We start from the raw sequence: 13221 nt of genomic DNA on the forward strand, positions 1-13221 counted from the left end.
TTAACTCTAAATGGCTGAAGGACCTGAATGTGAGACAGGAAACCATCAAAACCCTCGAGGAGAAAGTAGGAAAAAACCTCCTAGACCTCCACCGCTGCAATCTCCTACTCGACACATTCCCCAAAGGCAAGGGAATTGAAAGCAAAACTGAACTCTTGGGACTTCATCAAGATAAAAAGCTTCTGCAAGGCAAAGGAAACAACCAAGAAAACTAATAGGCAACTGACGGAATGGGAAAAGATAGTTGCAAATGACATATCAGATAAAGGGCTAGTATCTAAAATCTACAAGGAACTCCCCAAACTTCACACCCACAAAACAAATAACCCAGTGAAGAAATGGGCAGAAGACATGAACAGACACTTCTCCAAAGAGGACATCCAGATGGCCTACAGGCACATGAAACGATGCTCAACATCACTCATCATCAGGGAAACACAAATCTGATTTTTAAAAACGGGCAGAGGAGGGGCTCCTGGGTGGCTCAGTTGGTTAAGCTTCAGACTCTTGGTTTCAACTCAGGTCAGGATCTCAGAATGTGTGAGTTCAAGCCCTGCATCAGGCTTTGGGCTGACAGTAGAAGAGCCTGCTTGGTATTCTCTCCCCCGTCTTTCCGCCCCTCCCATGCACTCTTTCTGTCTCTGTCTCTCTCTGTCTCTGTCCCTCACTCAGAATAAATAAATAAACTTAAAATAATTGTTAAAAAATGGGCAGAGGAACTGCCCAAGAACAGCGAGATCATGACCTGAGCTGAAGCCAGATGCTCAACTGACTGAGCCACCCAGGCGCCCCGCCATGAAGCTTTTTAAGGTAAGTGCAGCCTAATTTGTTTATTTTTCTTTATATTTTGCATTTTATTATTTTGTATTATATTACAGAATTGTAATCATTTTATATGAATATTTTTGGGTTGTGGGAGGAATCATCCAAGCTTCAGTTATTTCTTTTTTTTTATGTTTATTTATTATTGAGACAGAGAGAAACAAAGCACGAGTGGGGGAGGGGCAGAGAGAGAGGGAGACACAGAATCCAAAGCAGGCTCCAGGCTCTGAGCTGTCAGCACAGAGCTCGATGTGGGGCTCAAATAGATATTTTCCCAAAGAAGACATGCAGATAGCCAACAAGTATATGAAAAGATATTCAATATCCCTAATCATCAGGGAAATTCTAATTAAACCCATAATGAGATATCACCTCACACCTGTTAGAGTGGATATTAACAAAAACATAAGAAGGAACAAGTGTTGGTGAGAGGTGGAGAAAAGGGAATCCTTGTACACTGTTGGTGGGAATGTAAATTGGTACAGCCACTGTGGAAAACAGTATGAGGGTTGGTTCCTCAAAAAGTAAAAAATAGAACCTTATACTGATTCCATTTATCTTTAAAAGTACTTAAAAGTACTTTTAAGTAAGTACTTGGTACTTATCCAAAGGAAATGAAAGCACTACATGGTGCCTTGGTGGCTCAGGCTGTTAGGCATCCAACTCTTGATATTGGCTCAGGTTATGATCTCACAGGTTCGTGGGATCAAGTTCCATGTGGGGCTCTGAATTGACAGCCTGAAGCCTGCTTGGGATTCTCTCTCTCCCTCTCTCTCTGCCCCCTCCACTCAAAATAAATAAGTAAACATTTAAAAAAAGAAACCACTAACTCAAAAAGATATCTGCTCCCCCATGTTCATTGCAGCACCATTTACAGTAGTCAAGATATGGAAACAATCTAAGTGTTCAGTGACAGATGAATGGATAAAAAATGATTATATGTATATTCCTTTTTATGGCTGGACTATTATTCAGCCATAAAAAGGAAGGAAAAATGCCACTTGCAACAACATGGATGGACTTTGAGGACATTATTCTAAGTGAAATAAGTCTGAAAAAAATACCATTCTAAGTGAAATAAGTCGAAGAAAAATACCATTAAAAAACAAAAAGCTCATAAGTGCAGAGAACAGATTGGTGGTTGCCACAAGCATAGGTTTGAGAAAAGGGTAAAATGGGAAAAACTTCCATTGATAAAAAAGTCATGGGGATATAACATACAGTGTGGCAACTGTAGTTATTAATTCTCTATGACATCTTTTAAAATTCCTAAGGGAAGAGATCATAAAAGCTCTCATTACAAAAAGGTATGTGACTATGTATGATGACAGATGTTAACTGACTTATTGCGGTGATCATTTGTATATCAAATCATTATGTTGTACATTTGAAATGAACATAATGCTGTATGTTAAGTATACCTCAATAAAAATAAAAAATAAGTTCCACAGAGAAAATAAATGAGACATGGAAACATTCTGAACATTAAGAGATTAACTGACCAATTGCCATGTGTGGACCTACTTGGGTTCTGATTCAAAAAAATTAAATGTAAAAAATAATTATGCTATTTATGAGAGAGTTGGAAATTAGACCACTGGGTATTTAATGATATTAAAGAATTATTGCTTAATTTTAGGTGAAATAAAATAATGGTATAATAGTCATGTTTAAAAATGAACTGATATGAAGTATTTTGTTTCTTTTCTTTTTTTTAAGTATTCTGTTTCTTGATCTAAGAATTAGTTACTGAGTGTGTTTAGGTTGTGAAAATTTGGTGTACAGCACCTGATTTAAAAATGGGTGAGGGGTGCCTGGGTGGCTCAGTCAGTTAAGCGAACAACTTCAACTCAGGTCATAAACTCACAGTTCGTGGGTTTGAGCCCCACATTGGGCTCTGTGCTGTCAGCTCAGAGCCTGTAGCCTGCTTGGAATTCTGTGTCTCCCTCTCTCTCTCTCTGTGAACAAACCTACCTAAAGTAAGTAAGTACACAAACATCTCCACAGAAAGGCATTGTGTTGTGTAAAGAGAGTGAATTTTGATATCCTATGAAACTAAGTTAGAGCCCAACCCCACACTGTAAATCTTGGGCAAGTTACCTAACCTTTCAATTACTCAATTTAATGATTTATAAAATCTAAATAATATCAGTCACTTTTCAGAGATGTTATGATAATTCAAAAGATTGTATATGAAGCCCCAAATACAATTCTAGGGACATTATAGTCACTTAATAAGTGGAAATTATTATTAAGTTCTATAGGTAACCAATTTTATGTTCTATAAGGAACCTCTTAAACTAAGATTGGTGTGTAGCTATCATTTATTAAATATATTTTATAAACATGGTAAAGAACAGGAGTTGGTAACCTTTCAAGGATGGCAAGTCTTCACCTTTCAATTCCTTGGCAGGGACATTACAGTTATTTTTTATGACTGAGGAGCATCACCAGGCTCCTGAAGGCAACTTTTAGCATTTCAAAGGCATTTCCTTTAAAAACACAAGTTTGTAGTAGAGGGGATGTGTGGGATGAGGAGGCCAAGTATACGTCAGCAAAGAGCTTAACAAACAGCTGCTGAAAAAGGAGGGATGAATTGACTGCCAGTAGAAAGGAAAGATGAGTGAGTCAGCAGCTAGGCACCAGGGGGAAAGTCAAATACACAACCTACTTTACCCAAGACCCCTACTTCTACGGTTTTACCTCCTTCCATCATCAATGCAACAGCCTCTTCTTTCCAGCCCTAACCCCATTATAATCAAACCCTCACAAAGTTCTATAAAGCAATTCTAATTTTGCCATTTCCTTATTTCTCTTCCCTACAAGTCATAGCCTGAAATCCTTGGTATGTTTTACAGAGCTCTTTGTGACTCTTACCCCAGTTAATCTTTCTAATACAATATACAGTGTATGCTCTGGCCATATGGAATTATTTGGAAACTTCTCTGTCTCGCCTCCTTGACTTTGAATATCTTGTGCCTTTCTCCTCCAGAAAAAAATCTCTAGACACTCTTCAAGACTCAACTCAACTTCCCCCTTTCTGAGAAGCCCATCAAAACACTCAGGTAGATTTGGACAGTCCTTTAACCATATTCTATAACTTTATTCTCACTCTACTTACCCTATATTTTTGTTATTTTTGATTATTTGTTTATATGTCTATATCTCCTACTAGACCATGAGACTCCTGAAAATAACTATAATTTATGTTTGTATTCTCAACTGTTAGGCCAGAAAGGGTTTCCTATATACTGAATGAATGAATGTAAATGGCTATAGAATATGAAGGATGACATGGCAATATCTGTGTACTGTAAGAACAATTATAGGCAGAACAACGTAGGCTAGACAAGGCTGGGTTAGCAATTGGTCTCAGACTTAGTAGCTATATGATCTTGGGAAACGGAAATCTGTTCAAGTGACTTTCTGGATGTAATAACATCTCACTGCCCTTAGGATAAAGTCCCACTTAAAATTACTACAAGATCCTTAACCATCTAGTTCCTGCTAAGTAGCACAGCCTCTATTTCTCTCTAAGCCCTAAGCCTCATATTTCTCCCTAAGGCTTTGTGTCCTTTAAAAGGCCAGGGCACTCAACAACCACTATCATCTAATTCCAGTGGTCTCTTTGAGATGAAATCTTTTCACCAACCTGGATGGAGATGTTGCTTCTCTGACCCATCAAGTCTGAGTTAGGTGTCCCTTGTACAGACTTCCACACATTTTTGGTCAGATTTACTTTTTAGAAAATAACTTGTCACCTTGTGGAGAATGGGTTATAAAGGAAAAAACAGCAGCAGATGATCTGTTTAGGAGGCTATTCCAATAATTCAGGAAAGAAATGATGAAGGTGTGTGGCCATAGTAGCAAAGAAGAGGGAACAGAACTAAGAGCTATTTGGAAGGTGACAGATTAGGTGTAGAAAATGAGCAAAAGGAAAAAGTCAAAACATTTAGGTTTGGGACTTGAGGAATTAGTTGGAGAGTTGTATCACTACACTGAAATAGAAAAAGTTTCAAGGAGAATGGGCCTTGCAGCAGGGAATAAGTAATGATGAATTCAAACATGGAGTTTTTGATTTGCCTGAAAGATCTCTAAATGGTGGTATTGAATAGATATATTTAACAGGATTCAGTCACAAGGTTAGCAATGAAGATATATGGAGTTTTCAGTAAGGAAGAACTAGTTGAAGCATTAGGACTTGGATGAACTCATATAAAGAGAATATGGAGACTAATCATAAGTTAAAAGGCTGAGGTCAAAATCTTGAAGATCATTGATACTGGATAAGCAAGAAAGAAGAGGAGCCAGCAAAATAAGGAGGAGAAAGGTAGCAGGAGAAAGTATCAAAAAGGAAATAACAGTCAACAATGTCAAATGCCACAGGGAGAGAAGGACAAAAAAGAATCCACAGATCTGGAGATTAGGCTCCCACAGGAGAAATTAGTGCAGGCAGTTTTCATGGCACAGTGGGAGGTGGAAGCCAGGTGGTAGTGGGGTTTAACTGTGTATGAGAAGTGAGGATATTTTCTTAATGCATAGCCATAAGATTGTTATGATGCTTATAATTTACTTTAAAATACTTCCCATTGGGGCACCTGGGTGGGTCAGTTGGTTAAGCCTCTGACTTCAGCTCAGGTCAGATCTCATGTTCGTGGGTTCGAGCCCCGTGTCAGGCTCTGTGCTAACAGCTAGCTCAGAGCCTGGAGCCTGCTTCTGGTTCTATGTCTCCTTCTCTCTGCCCCTCCCCCTTTCATGCTCTGTCTCTTTCTGTATCAAAAATAAATAAAACATTAAAAAATTAAAAAAAAAATACTTCCCATAGACAAAGTGATATCAATGTGGGTTCAAGGTACATTGTAAGTGCAACTAGCATTCTAATCAGCCATTCATACAATGAGGGAAGTAAGTCAGCTAGCCTTATATCAGAAAGGCCATGTTCTAGAAGGTGTTACCACCACCCCTTTGGCTCTCCATATCTCCATAAATACCACTTTGCTAACTATGCTCAGAAATGAGTTTTCACAATTAATGACTTGTAAATATCATGAAGGATATTAGAAATGACTTTCACTGGTGAGATTAAAAGTATTCAAACTAAAATATTTGGGGGATGTGCCCACCCATATATGAACAAGTGATAAGAATAGAGAGACTTTCAACCCAAGGTCATCAGTTGGATATTCACATTGAGTGTGGAGCCTACTTAAAAAATACAACAGGGCACCTGGATAGCTCATTTGATTGAGTTTCTGACTCTTGATTTCAACTCAGGTCATGATCTTGGGGTCATGGGATGAAGCTCCATACTCAGTATGGAGCCTGCTTGAGATTCTTCCTCTCTCTCCTTCTGCCAGTCTCCCTTGTTCATGAGCTCTCTCTATAAATTAAATTAAAATAAAATAAAACAAAAATCTTCAAAAGATTCAGGGGCACCTGGATGGCTCAGTCAGTTAAGCATCCGACTCTTGATTTTGCCACAGATCATGATCTCATGGTTCATGAGTTTGAACTCCAAATTGAGCTCGAGCTGACAGTGTAAAGCCTGCTTGGAATTCTCTCTCCCCCTACTTCTGCCCCTCCCTCCTCAAAATAAATAAATAAACATTTAAAAAAATAAAATAAATTCAACTTTAAGTAAAAATCAAAAGGGAAGTATTATCATTTCACCAAAAAGCAAGCTAATGAAAGTTTCCGTCTACCCCACTATTGGACACCACAAGCAGGGTGCTGGCTTCATGGACGTGGAGCCTGGGCACAGAAATGGGAACTACATCCAAAAGAGCCAGCACTTGGTTTAACGCTCAGCTGTCACCATCTTGAAATTCTTAATAATTCTTTAACAAGAGGCCCCACAATGTAGGTCACTGTTCATGTCCATAAGCTTTCTACAGTTAAATCTCCAATCACTTGGCTGACCTTTGTTTGTCTCGGGCTCCATTTGGGCCCTGCCAAGGATTGATTAATGTCAGCCAGTGCCAACTGCCCCAATCTATCCCTTGGCATCAGAATGGGAGACTCTCTAGCTATCCCTTTTTCCCAGACAAATAGAGAAATGCCTTTTGTTTATGGATTTGCCTGTTAAGAATTATAAGGAGAACACAATTACCAAAAGACCAATTCCAGAGATGTCAGAGTGATAACACTTGTGTGCAGTTACAGTGTTCCTTCAACAATGGCCATCTATGATGGCCCTGCAGACTTCCACTCATAGACCCAGGCTGTTAGAGGGGCAGGACTCATTTTACCCCAAAGGCCCTTCTGCCCAACACAGGTGTCAGAAAAAGGGTATTTCCACAGAGCAGTGGGGTACAGTACCAAAGTGCAAAGTTTCCTAGCAAAGGATTGGAAAAAAGCAAGCTGGAATGTGATGTTCACATTGGTTACCTCAGAGTTGAGTGGAGTGAGAGCCAGTGGGGAGGTGATTATCTTTCCTTTGCACATGTGTGTTTTTTGTTATAATCAGTATGTATTATGTATATTTTTTGCAAGTTCAATTACATCTTATAACACCCTTTTATAGATCAAACTTAAAATTATCATAATAATTTTAACATGAACACACTCAAGTTCTCCTGAAGTTAACTTTTTCACATATTTTCTACAAGACCGGTTTCTGCTTTAAGTTTAAAGTCAACATAGTTAGGGTGAGCAGTGTGGACGCCAAAGGCTGATTGCAAAGTCTTAAATTCTGGCTCTGTCTCCTACTAGCTCATGATCTAAAGCAAGTTATGGTTATGAAACACTTATGAGCCTCAGTTCCTTGGTTTGAAAATAGGGATTTAATAGCATCTATTTCATAGGACTATTTGGGAGATGCAAATATCTAAAGCATTTACAAGAGTATCTGGCACTATATATTAGTAACTTTAAAGCTCACTGGGTTGAAAACCCATCATTTCTGAATGTAGATTATAGGTTCTGAGGCTTTTGAAATAAAGTATTTTTTATTGCCACAGTATTAGTAATACAAATAAAACTGCCATGTACTATGAATTTTAGATAATAGGCTATCTATAGCTATTACACTAAAAGGTTCTGTTTACTAGGATGTTTAAATAATAATAAAAGAAGTTTCTCGGGCTAAACTATATGAGTAATAAACATGGAGCAAAGGAAGCAGCAAGGACACTTTTACATGTAGATTCAATCTGTCACAAGAAAACATCAACGGGTGCTTAAGGATTGAAAAATGGTCCAGCATTGTGGGATGGGCGGTGGGAGGACCCCGGTCAGTGCAGAGATGCGGATGTGCTGAGGAGGCAATAGTTGGTTGGCTTGGTGCTACCTTCTAGAACACTTCACCAGATTCTTTACAACCAGAAGGTGGAAACAGGCCTAAGCACAGCCAGGCAAGAGGCATTGCCTATAGCCAGTCTTTCCTCCATAAGGCAGTAAGTCTTCTCCCTTAAAAAATTTTTTTAAAATGTTTATTCATTTTTTTGAGAGAGAGACAGAGCATGAGCCGAGTAGAGGCAGAGAGTGAGGGAAACACAGAATCTGAAGCAGGTTCCAGGCTCCAAGCTTTCAGCACAAGGCGAACGTGGGGCTCAAACTCAGGAACTGCGAGATCATGACCTGACCTGAAGTTGGATGCTTAACTAATTGAGCCACTCAGTTAGGTACCCCAACGTTCACATCATTTACAATTTTAAGTTACAAAAGTGTATTCTATGAAATCTCACCTTCTTGTCACCCAACTCCTCCCCGGAAGCAACCAATGTGTTTCAGGTACTCCTTCCAGAGACATTTTATACACATATATATGTGTACCTATATATTGTATATGTGTATGTATATACACACACATTCGTATATAATATATACATCCTCACCTCTTTATACAAGCATTATACAATATATGCTTTTAAGCATTTTGCTTTTCTCAAATAACAGTTTAACTTATGGATCATTCTATATAAATATAGAAAGAAGTTTCTCATCTTTTTATGCTACACAGCATTCCACTGCATCAATGTACCCTAATTGTTCAAGTAGTCTTCTACTGATGGACATTAAGCTGTTTCCAATCTTTTCTTCTTAATGTCAAGATATGATTCTGAGCTTCTTGTTTCTCTGTTTCTATATTTTTTCTGCTGAAGCGTCTCATTCATTTATTGCTTTACTGAGTATTAGGCACTAGGTAACTGACAACCAAATTATCTGCTGCTCTGCTTTGGAGGGTTTTGTTTTGTTTTATTTTTTGATGAGTTTAAGTCACACATTCCCAACTGTCCACTAGGAATGTCCTTTAGAAGAATTCATTTCTTCAAACTAAGCATGTCCAAAAATAGAGAATAATCTCCCCCTTCCGCCATCCTGGCTGTGTTAATTTTATCTGGGATGCATGGCATTTGTTCACAATTCCACTCACTTATCCACACATGCCCATGGTGTGGTTGCCGCGTTTGTAGTGTTCTATTATTCAGTCCACAACCAACTAGCATCACAGAAACAGAAAAACCAGAATTGTATGGTTGCATAGCTGGATAGAGATATCCGAGAGACCAACAGACTGAATGTGTGAGTACTTGATCTTGAAATGACATTTGAGCTATATCCCCTATCTCATCACTGAGAACTTTCAAAAAGTGTTCTTGTAAGTTCCATTTCAATCAATTTATCTTTTATCTCCTTCAGTTTTAGAGACCTAGCCAATCTGAGGGGAATCTAAATCAACTGGTAACAAGGGTGAGGTTTCCAAAACTGAAACAGCTTGCTAATGTAGGATAGGACACCTCATGAGGAAAACATGAGGGAACCTCCTTGTCTTTAGGTCTAAGGCATGACACCTGTGATATGTAGTGGCCTAGCCCTCTATCACTTCCCTCTAACCACATAAAATAAAGAAAATGCTTCTTCAGGAAGAGATGGTGGTCACTGCATTGGCATGCTATGAGAAAGCAAAGGAGTGCAAGAACCTTAGAGTGAAATGAAGCGGAGGCACTGGTGACATCTTACTGAGGGGACACATCAAGGCAGCACAGAAACACTTCCCAAAGAGAACAGGTAAATATAGATGCAGGAGTCATCTGAGATCAGCAAAATTTGAGATACGAGAGAGTGGTGGGAACCCAACACTTTTAAAGCTTAATATATACATGCCTATATTTATAAATGGGTTTCTAATTTTTTTAACCTTTAACTTTTTACCACTTGGTGAAGATTTTGGTTTCTGTAGAGAATCCTGTGTTGGAATGTCTATGGCTTAATTGAATATAAAAACCCAGGGTGTAGATGGCTTAAAATGTTTCTAGTATATTTTTTTAACGTTTATTAATTTATTTTGAGAGAGAGAGAGGCAGAGAGATTGGAAGAGAGAGAATCTCAAGCAGGCTCTGCACAGTCAGCACTGACCGTGACGTGGAGCTCAAACTCACAAACTGTAAGATCATGACCTGAGCGAAAATCAAGAATTGGATCCTTAACCAACTGAGTCACCTAGGCACCCCTAAAATGCTTCTAGTTTAAAATGGAAGCTAGAAGGATGCCACAAATAAACCAGACATTTTGAGGAATTTTTTTGGATGATATAATGCTGACAAGATTGACTAAATACAGAGATAAAACACTATACAATAAAATGCTCATATTTGAAGTATACAATTTGTGTTTTGACATACTCATCTATGAAAGTAACTATACAATCAAGATAAAGAATGTGTCCACTACTCTCAAAAGAATTTGTGCCCCTTTTCAGTCCTTCCCTCCTACCCTTCAACTCCTAATCCATCTCACCCTCCCATCATCCCTAGGCAAGTGTTGACTTGCTTTTTGTCACTATATATTAGTTTATATTTTCTAGAACTTTAGATGAATAATACTATATTGTACATACTCTTTTTTTGCCTGGCTTCTGTTACTTAACAATATTATTTTTGAGAGTCATCCATGTTTTATATGTATCAATTAGTCTTTTTTTTCTCTGATTAGTCTTCCAATGTCTGGCATGTTAATTTACTTATCAACTTGTTGATGGATATTTCCCAATATCTATTGTTTCCAATTTTGGGCTATTACAGATAGAGTGGTTACAAACACTTTTTCATTGTGTACAAATACTTTTTTTTATATATGTTTTCATTTCTCCTGGGTAGATACCTAAGATTAGAATGGCTGGATCATATGGTGGTGGATATTTAGCTTCGAAGGAACTACCAAACTGTTTTCTAAGTGATTGTGCCATTCTGTTTCCACTGCAATGTATGAGAATTCTATATGCTGCATGCTTTGCCAATATTGTTATGGTCGGTCTTAAATTTTGGACATTTTTAGTAAATGTATTGATATATATCATTGATTTAGTTTTCACTTTTCTTATGACTGATGATGTTGAGCATCTTTTCGTGTGCTTAATTGCCAACCCTTTATCTTCTTGGTAAAGTGTCTATTCGAATTTTTCCCATTTAAAATTTTCCCAAATAAAGTTTTTCCCATTTTTATATTTTGGGGATTAGAGAGTTCTTTTTTAAAAATATTTATTTATTTATTTTGAGAGAGAGCGAGCAAGAGCATGCAAGCATGGGAGGGGCAGAGAGAGGGAGAGAGAGAATCCCAAGCAGGCTCCACACTGTCAGTGAGGAGCCTGATGTGGAAGCTCAGTCCATGAACTGTGAGATTAAGACCTGAGTCAAAATCAAGAGTTGGTCACCATATGACTGAGCCATCCAGGCATACCTAGAGAGTTCTTTATATTCTGGATACACATCCCTTAGGAGATATATGGTTTGTGAATATTTTGTGCCAGTCTATGACTTTTTATTTTGTTAATAGTACCTTTCAAAGAATATAAGTTCTTAATTTTGATGTTAATTACTGTTTGTCAGCAATTTCTATTGTTTTCTTTTATGGACCATGGTTTTGATATTGTAATCTAAGGAATCTGGCTAAACCAAATAATATTTTTTTCTATGTTTTCTTTGAGAAGTTTTGTATTTTGGAGATGTTTTTAAAAGGCCTATAATACATTTCATGCTATTTTTGTATACGGTAGAAATCATGGATCTTACTTTTTCTTTTTAAAACAATATGAATATCCAATTGTTTCAGCACCATCGGTAATAAATTTGTTCAGTATTTATATAACTGAAAAAGTATCTGACCTTTAGTTTTGAAATATAGTTTTACTAGGTATAGAATTCTCATTAATTTAAAGATGTTGCTCCATGGGTAACTGGCTCAGTCAGTAGAGCATGCAACTCCTGATCTCAAGACCAGGAGTTCAACCCCCACGTTGAATGTAGAGTTCACTTTTTAAAAAATGTTGCTCTAATTACCCTGTGTTTCTATTTCCTATCTTTATGTAATATTCCTTCTTCTAGACTAGATTATGAGACCCCAGAGTGAAATACCATGTGACTTCATGATATGAACAGAGCAGACCTTTTATAAATGTTTACTGTTTTGACTTGCTCACTATTTCACATAACTAAGTCTATCTTCTTTCAATTCTCTGGTCACTTGGCCTTTTTTAAAAGGTGTAGTATTACTTGGGACTTCCCAAATCATTTTTTACTCTTCCTGTCAACTTCCTTGGTAAGTGATGAAATAAATGTCCTATGTTTCATTCATTCAACAAATATTTATTGAGCACCTGTTATGTTCCAGGAAATGTGTCAGTTGCTAGAGATGAAGCAGTGAACAAGACAGACCAAGCCATTTTCCTCAGGGGACTACATTTCATTGGGGGAGATAGACAATGAACAAATAAATAAATAAATAATTACATATTGCAATTTGTGCAATAAAACACTAAAGAACATGCTGTGATAGAGAATAACAAAGAAACATGGTATAAATGAAAAGCCAGGAGAGTCTTTATGAAGAGACAACAATTTCAACATAGACTGGAGGATGAGTGCTGATGAATAAATTGCATGTTTGGGGATGTGGGAGGAGTGAGAGAGATCTGGAAGGTCTGGCTCCAGCTTGGGTCAAAGTATTTGGAATTTGGTCAGGACTGGCTAATAATTTGCAGGCCCAGTATAAAATGAAAATGCACATCTTTTGTTCAAAATACAGCAAAAAGGTACAATTAAAGGTACGAAGATATAAAACTTTTTCCCATCCTGGGAGCCTTTATTTGCCATTTAACGTCATGCTCCTTGAGCATAGGAAAACTCATGGGGCAAGATTAGACCCTTACAGGAGCCAAGTGTGCTGCCCCTTAACTTGGTATGTGTGTGCATTCATGCTGGGCTCCTTCTCCTGCCAGTCTTAGAAGGAAGGTTTGTACCCTAGCTCAGGATCAAGGAAATCAATCTCCCCTTTCCAAAGGCCCATCCCCCATCCCGCTATAGATAGGCACCCTCCAAAGAATTCCATTTCCTGTGCTAGTTCATACTTGGTACCTGGGATTAGGGATGGGTAAGAGACTCACCTCTGCTGAGTTGCCTGACA

At 38.0% G+C, this 13221-nt stretch overlaps 1 long non-coding RNA gene across 1 annotated transcript; it reads left to right on the forward strand.

Annotated features, from left to right (window-relative positions):
* Positions 1-8143: 8143 nt before the first annotated feature.
* Positions 8144-12547, forward strand: LOC115289212. Its single transcript, XR_003907472.1, has 3 exons — positions 8144-8216; positions 9687-9831; positions 12430-12547. It is a non-coding gene; the product is annotated as an uncharacterized LOC115289212 (long non-coding RNA).
* The last annotated feature ends 674 nt before the right edge of the window (positions 12548-13221 follow it).

The sequence above is a fragment of the Suricata suricatta genome, chromosome 4 (genome assembly GCF_006229205.1).
Source record: "Suricata suricatta isolate VVHF042 chromosome 4, meerkat_22Aug2017_6uvM2_HiC, whole genome shotgun sequence".
Classification (NCBI taxonomy): Eukaryota; Metazoa; Chordata; class Mammalia; order Carnivora; family Herpestidae; genus Suricata; species Suricata suricatta.